The sequence below is a fragment of the Herpailurus yagouaroundi genome, unplaced genomic scaffold (genome assembly GCF_014898765.1).
Source record: "Herpailurus yagouaroundi ecotype Mexico unplaced genomic scaffold, PumYag 181, whole genome shotgun sequence".
In the NCBI taxonomy this organism is placed as follows: Eukaryota; Metazoa; Chordata; class Mammalia; order Carnivora; family Felidae; genus Herpailurus; species Herpailurus yagouaroundi.
Genome location: NW_024412412.1, coordinates 8508582 through 8515755, shown reverse-complemented (window position 1 = coordinate 8515755; position 7174 = coordinate 8508582).

The following is a 7174-nucleotide window of genomic DNA, read 5'->3' as shown; positions in this document are numbered from 1 at the left end:
TCTGACCTATTTTGAGTGATGAATGAATGATGTGCGAGGCTTTAACTCCTAAGATATATAGAGGTGAGCTTTTTTTTTTTTTTTTTTTTTTTCACAGTTTGACTGAGGTTCCCTGCGGGGCTGTGCAAACTTTGATGAAGGTATGACTCACCCCGGTGATGCAGAGGAAACGTATCCTTAATATACACCCAACGTAGTTGAAGATACAAGAAAGACAAAACATTTGTTTAGTAGGCAGGAGACCTGGATATCTTATCTCACTGCAACTTTTAGCTATTTAACTGCTATAAACTTGAATTTCTTCACCTGCAAAATGGGGGCCATCGATGAGATGGCCTGTGTGAGTGTGTTCAGAAACTTCTATGAAACAGAAGAAGGTGGGGTGAGCATCATCGCTGTTTCGCTCCCTGGGGCACCCCCTCCACGGTGCTCCTCTCCCTCGCCTCTGTTCTGAGTGAACTAAAATAGAAGATCCAGGCGTGGTCGACAGACGCCTGCGAATCACTCTGAGAACTAATAAAGGCTAAGGCAGAGGAAATCCCTTACTTTGAGAGTCAGATGGGCTTCCTCGCATTAAACCCAGATTTGGCCAAACTTAACCCAGCCAGGCAGGAACGAGCAGGGGCAAGGAATGACAATCCTGCCTGTCACTCGGCTTCCAGAGGGTGAAGGGCACAGGTGACCCTGTCCAATTTAGTCTCCCCAAATCTGTCACTGGAATAGCCGCTCAGGGGAAAGGAGTAGAGAGGCCAAGGGCTCAGTGAATACCCTCAGCAGGAAAGAAGCTGGCGCAGTGAGGAAAAAGGATCCCTCCCTAATTTCGCTCAGCTTTTCCTTCTCTTCCTCCAGGCGACTGACACGGCCATGTTGGGTCAGCCAGGGTCTGGGTTCCTCTCCTCAGGAGGACCCTGTGGTTTTGCAGGACTGTCTGACTTCTGCGCATATGAAGTCCATCCCTCCACACCAGGAGCCACCCCCGGGAGTGCCTTCCTGACACCACTGGGAGCAATGCAGATGTCACCCTCCTAGGATCAGAAACACGTCAGAGCATTAGAGTAATTAAATCAATGCCAAGGTCGCTCTGCATCCAAAGGCAAAAATGTATTCCTTATCCCATTTGTCATCCTGACTTATGTCCGGTCACATGGTCCGACAGAGCTAGTGGAACCTCGGTGACAGGCCTAAGTCCTTTCTCCCTCTTACGGGACACACCAAACCCAGAGTAAGCCTGCACACTCTTCCATGAAAACCTGCAATCTCACCACTTCTCGTCACCTTCACCACTCCCCACGGGCCATCCCACCATCTGCCTCCTTTTCCACTGCTCTTCAACGTACAGTCTTTGAGTTTGGTGCTTTCGGTAAGTCCCAACAGGAGGATTATGTCTGGTCTGCTCACCACTGTATCTATAACACATAAAAACATGTCTGACACAGAGTAAGCAACTAATACACACTTTTGAAAAGAAGAAAGTGAAGAAGGAGAAGGGGATAGAATGGGGGACAGAGGAAGAGGGAGAAGAGGGAAGAGGGGGGAGGAAAAAGAGAATGAGGAAAGGAAAGAAAAAGGAAGGTATCAGCCACTAAGGACACGCCCAGGTTGTAAGTCTCCCCTTTTTCACTCTGAGGATTGAATCTGCCTTTAAAAGCCCAGAATGTACTAGTCAGCAGTAAGTGAAAAGCACTGCTGTAATTTATTACACCCTCCTTATTTTTGAACTCTCTCGCCTTGGACTTCCACTAAAATAGGCAGTCTGCCCTCACTAGGATTTCCAGTCTCTCAAAACCTTCCACTGACCGTGTGTTAACTCTCCATCACACACACACACACACACACACACACACACACACTCCCAGGGTTCAGGAGCACAGTGGATTTTGCCATGATCAGCTACACCAATAAATTTCCCACCAAACCAAGTAGACTCTCTCTCCAGTAAGGGATAATTCTCACTTTTTACATTATAATTGAGGTACCTTGAAATGATACTACAGCAAGGCAAAAGACCGTGATAATTAGGATTCACTAATGTCTGGCTATTTGATTTAAAAATGGATCTTTGTTTATGCTCCACAATCTTTCTTGTTCAATTATTGCCATCTTTATGAGACTTCCCGTAATGAATCCTCTAAAATCTCTCACCAATTTCTCGTCACCAGTTCCATTTCAAACCTGCTATAATCTTGGCAGCTGATTTCCACTACTCCTAGAAAAGATCAAGATTATCAGGCGGTAAGTCCCCCATTTTCCTTTAATCTCTTATTCTCAAAAATAACCATCTTTTTATCCCAGAGGGAGAACTGCCCTTTTCCTCTCAATCTCCCACTGAGCACCAGTCATAATTCGGACGTTGAATGAGGTGTCTTTGATCCCTGAGATCTAAATAAGATTGGCTCAAACTCCATATTTACACTCTGCTGAAGTCTCAAGTCCTTCAAAAAGTTTCTAGAAATTTAGAAAGGTCTTGAATTCTCAAGGCTGCCTTAGTATCTGACCTCTTCCTGTATGTATTGTTCCTATGATGTACTACACCGAACCAGAAGTGACATCCAGCCTTGACAACAAAAACAAGAAACAAAAAAAAAAGGAAAGAAAAGAAAAAACATGTTGCTGAGCATTGTAGGGCTCAGCGAAAAGGCCAAGCGACATAATTCTGGCCAATGAGAATGAAGCCATATTCTGCTGGCAGTATCTGGGGAATGCTTCCGTTTTCCTACTCAAAAGGGTAGGGTGTGGCTATTAGACCCTTGACTTGGCTTGCGTGTGCTAAGTCTGGAGCCACAGTAGCTGTCTTGTGACCATAAGGCAACGAATAAGTTCTGACATTTTAGAGCTCTTGAACCAACGCCAAAAGTTTTACACTTACTGTTTGGTACAAAAAAAAAAAAAAAAAAAAAAAAAGAAGCAAATCTCTTTTTTCTTGAGCCACTAAGTTTTCTCTTATTTGGTACTGCAAGCACTTAAAAGTGACACAAAATTACGAAAGTTTACAATCACAGTTATCATAACCCTACACCGAAGAATTTCAGCCTTCAAAGATGTATGATCTAAGCCTTCACTACAAGAGCCATGCGGTAATCAGGGCACCTAAACCACCAAGTGCCATCAGGGCTTTGAGATGCAATGAAAATTATAAAGATGGTGGGAGGGTCAAAAACCCTCTCCTCAGAGTAATACCTCGTGCGATAATCATGTCTTCAAACCACCCGACTCCTTGCATTTGCCCTGAATTTCGAGACCTGCCTAATTTCCAAATCTGCCCTGATTCGTAGGAAACCCAACTATTAGTAATAGACGACCTCACAGCTCATCACCTGAGCCGTGCAACAGTCCTGGATTCCCACTGTCGACCTTCACTCATGACCCAGCACGGCACTATTTTAATTGCTACAGCCAATTGTATAAACTCAGTGTAATGTCTGACATATTAACTCTGAGAAGTTATTTATATATACAGAACTACAATTTATTTTTTTTTTTAATTTTTTTTTCAACGTTTTTTATTTTTATTTTTGGGACAGAGAGAGACAGAGCATGAACAGGGGAGGGGCAGAGAGAGAGGGAGACACAGAATCGGAAGCAGGCTCCAGGCTCTGAGCCATCAGCCCAGAGCCTGACGCGGGGCTCGAACTCACAGACCGCAAGATCGTGACCTGGCTGAAGTCGGACGCTTAACCGACTGCGCCACCCAGGCGCCCCCAGAACTACAATTTAAAAGGCAGTAGAAAACGACACATTTTTGTTCAGCCATAAACGAATGTTACACCTCCACTAAAAGCGTTGTTGTATGAGCAGGTAGGGGTTTTCGGGGATGCTCAAAATATTATGTTTGCTGGCACGAGGAGTGATGCTATGGGTGTTCATTTTATGCAAAATTCTTTAAGCTGCCTATTTGTTTTATGGACTTTCCTAGATTTACAATGTACTTTACAATATAAGGGGTTTAAAACAGCATCAAGAATATTAATGACATGCAAAGAGGTTAAAGATAAAAAACCACGTTACACAACAATGTGCACGATGCTAAGATTTTTCTCCAAACAGATATATCCAAAATGTTAAGAGGTATGTGATCTTCTGTGACAGTGAGCATAGAGATTGTTGAAGAAGCACATTTCTAAAAAATGAAAAAAGTAAATACTAAGTCATATGTAAAATAATCTTCGTATGAACCATTGGGAAGTAACATACTAGTTGGATAGTCACACACAAGATACATTTGTTCACCGTTACGTTTTCCCCTTTAACTTATGATCGACATAAGATTTATTTTACATAGTGACAGGACTCACTAACAATGACTTACTGAAAATAATCTGTGACACTAGTTAACAATGTCACAGTGATTTTTAAAATGGTAGGAAGACATCATGAAGCGTGTTCTGTTACCCTAGACCTTTATTATTATAATGGATCACATTCATGAAGGCATCATAACATTATAAACAACTGTCGTAAAGAACAGATTACACTATGTAACATGATGTACTATCTCCTTGTTATGATACCTTCATTGTAGCGCTGGCTGGTATTAATATGAAAAAAACCTGAAAATATATTGTATGTAGTTTATTTTGAGAAGAAATCACTTAAGAGGCCAGTATTCCACTACACGGTCCTATAAGTCACCAAGGTGACTTCTAAAGGTTAAAAAGTCAAAAACAAGTTTGTGACCTGAATCTGTCACTGATGTGACAAATGGTTTCAGGGTCATAAACCAGAAAAAATATTTCAGAAACGAAGAATACTTTCTTTCCTCATTTACAGAGTAGCACTTACTTCTGTATAATGAAACACACGCTAATTTCGTGCAGGACGTACAATCAGAAAGTAACATCACGTGCTCACAGATTAACGTAAAAACAGATTGAAATTAGAAACGCGGTACCACAACCCTCTAACATTAGCAACAACAGCTGCTTCTAGTTTTCGAAACTGACAAGGGCAAATGCCAATCAAACAAATAACTTGTATTTAGATAACCCAGGTTCAGCGGGGAGTTTCTGAAAAAGAAATTATTATTTCAATGCCAAGTCACGCTTACAGCTTTGAACAAGGAGCCAAACATGGGCATGTTTCTCAAATGGATTTCACAGCATCAGTGCAAGAGCCGGAGGGGATGGCTTAGTTTTTTAAGCCTCAGATTTGAAATACCGAGACTCCCTGCAACTCCAGCGTTAAATCCTCTGTGGAACCACAGCTTCAAATGCTATCAGGAGAGACTCAACTCTTCATCCCTCTGAGACTGATAAATTGAAAGCCATGAAGTTTAGAGGAAATGGAGGGGGGCCTGGAGCCTGATGAACCCCCTCCCCTTCCCCACCCCGCACAGGAGATCTCTATTTGTAATATCACTTAAGGCTCCATTTCAGGCTGTCGCCTTGGTAAGACTTGAGGCTGATGTTTTAAGACATTCATAAATCTCACAGCCCTGCGATGGACCATGTTTATAAACATGTAAAGTTTAGACAGCTCAAAGTAGGTGGACAACTTTATTTTTAATTTCTATTTAAGATAGTCGAGGAAATTCTAAGTGCTTGCTTTAAAAGGCATTATAGGTAGCTGGCCTACGCTTTATAATTCCTGTAGAAATTTCTGAATCTCAAATTGATTTCTTTTTGCTGCTTTGTACATTTCTGGACCGCCCCCTCCCTGACATCATTTGAAGGCTGCTGGCTAAACGCCAGTTAAACAAAAGAAATTGTATTTGGTCTGCATAGCACTCTATCCTCACTCACAAAACTTTAAGAACACTCATGTTCTCCGTGTTTCAGATAAAGAAAAATGGGTGCCCCGGGAAGATTAGATGGGTAAATCATGGCCAACAGGTTGTTGTCCTAGGTTTTAAAATCCATGTTTTGTGGGGTGCCTGGGTGGCTCAGTTGGTTAAGCGTCCAACTTCGGCTCAGGTCGTGATCTCACAGTTCGTGGGTTCGTGAGTTCGAGCCCCACCTCAGGCTCTGTGCTGACAGCCTGGAGCCCTTCGGATTCTCTGTCTCCCTCTCTCTCTGCCTTCCCCTGCTCACGCTCTGTCTCCTCTCTCTCTCCCAAAAATAAACAAACATTAAAAAAAAAAAAATTTAAATCCACGTCTTGAGAATCTCCCTGAGATTCTATTCTATCTTATTGAATAAGGAAGTAAGTTCTATTTAGGAACATAAACATCTTACCAAAAGAAAATCTTACCAAAGAAAATTATGTAATGCTGTCCACATTGTAATAAAAATAATCTATAACTAATTCTTTCCTCAGTAATGCTACCTATCTCTGCTGTTATGCATAATAAATGATTTAAGGGAATGAAAAATTGGACAGGATGCTGGGAAAGTCATGGCACAATTTTTTGTTTTTAAAGGTCCACTACCTACTTGATCAACAGACGTTTCATTCAGATTCACCTCAAACTAAAGCATAAGCCTCTAGTTCTATGAAAACCTACAAATAACATGAGGGGCCTTCCAAGACTAAAACTCAAACTATTCTCAAATGTTAGTCTAAGAAAAATTAATCCATTAGAAATGCAAATACCCAGAGCATGTTACCACCTTTATGATAGAGCCGCAGATAGGACATTTAGTTTAGGTTAACTGGATGGTGGACCCAATGGGTATTTTAATAGATGCTAAGAAGCCACCAAATAAGTCTGATTTCTTTGGGGTGGCATATTAATTATTTTAAATATAAATATCCTTGGGGAAACTGACCTACTGAAATCTTTTCTCAGACATTCCCATTATAGTATAATTTAGCTGTGTTGCATTTCTCTGACAGGAATTGATTTCAAGTGGCAGAATTTTTTCAAATGGAAAAAAGAGTGGACTTAGTGGAGGTAACAAAGTTCAGGCTCTTTCAGCTACAAGAAACACAAATGCCCTAAGAACAAAGGAGGAGTGACAGGCAGCAGTGGGCCGACTTCTCATGTATTATATTACACAATTTTATATTATATTACATATATATTATATATACCATGTATAATATATATTATATATACCATATATTATATATATACCATATATTATATATATATACACCATATATATACCATATATATACCATATAATATATATTATATATATAATATATATTATACGGTATATATAATATATATGTAATATAATATCATATATATCATATATATCATATATAATATATATTATTAATATTATATACA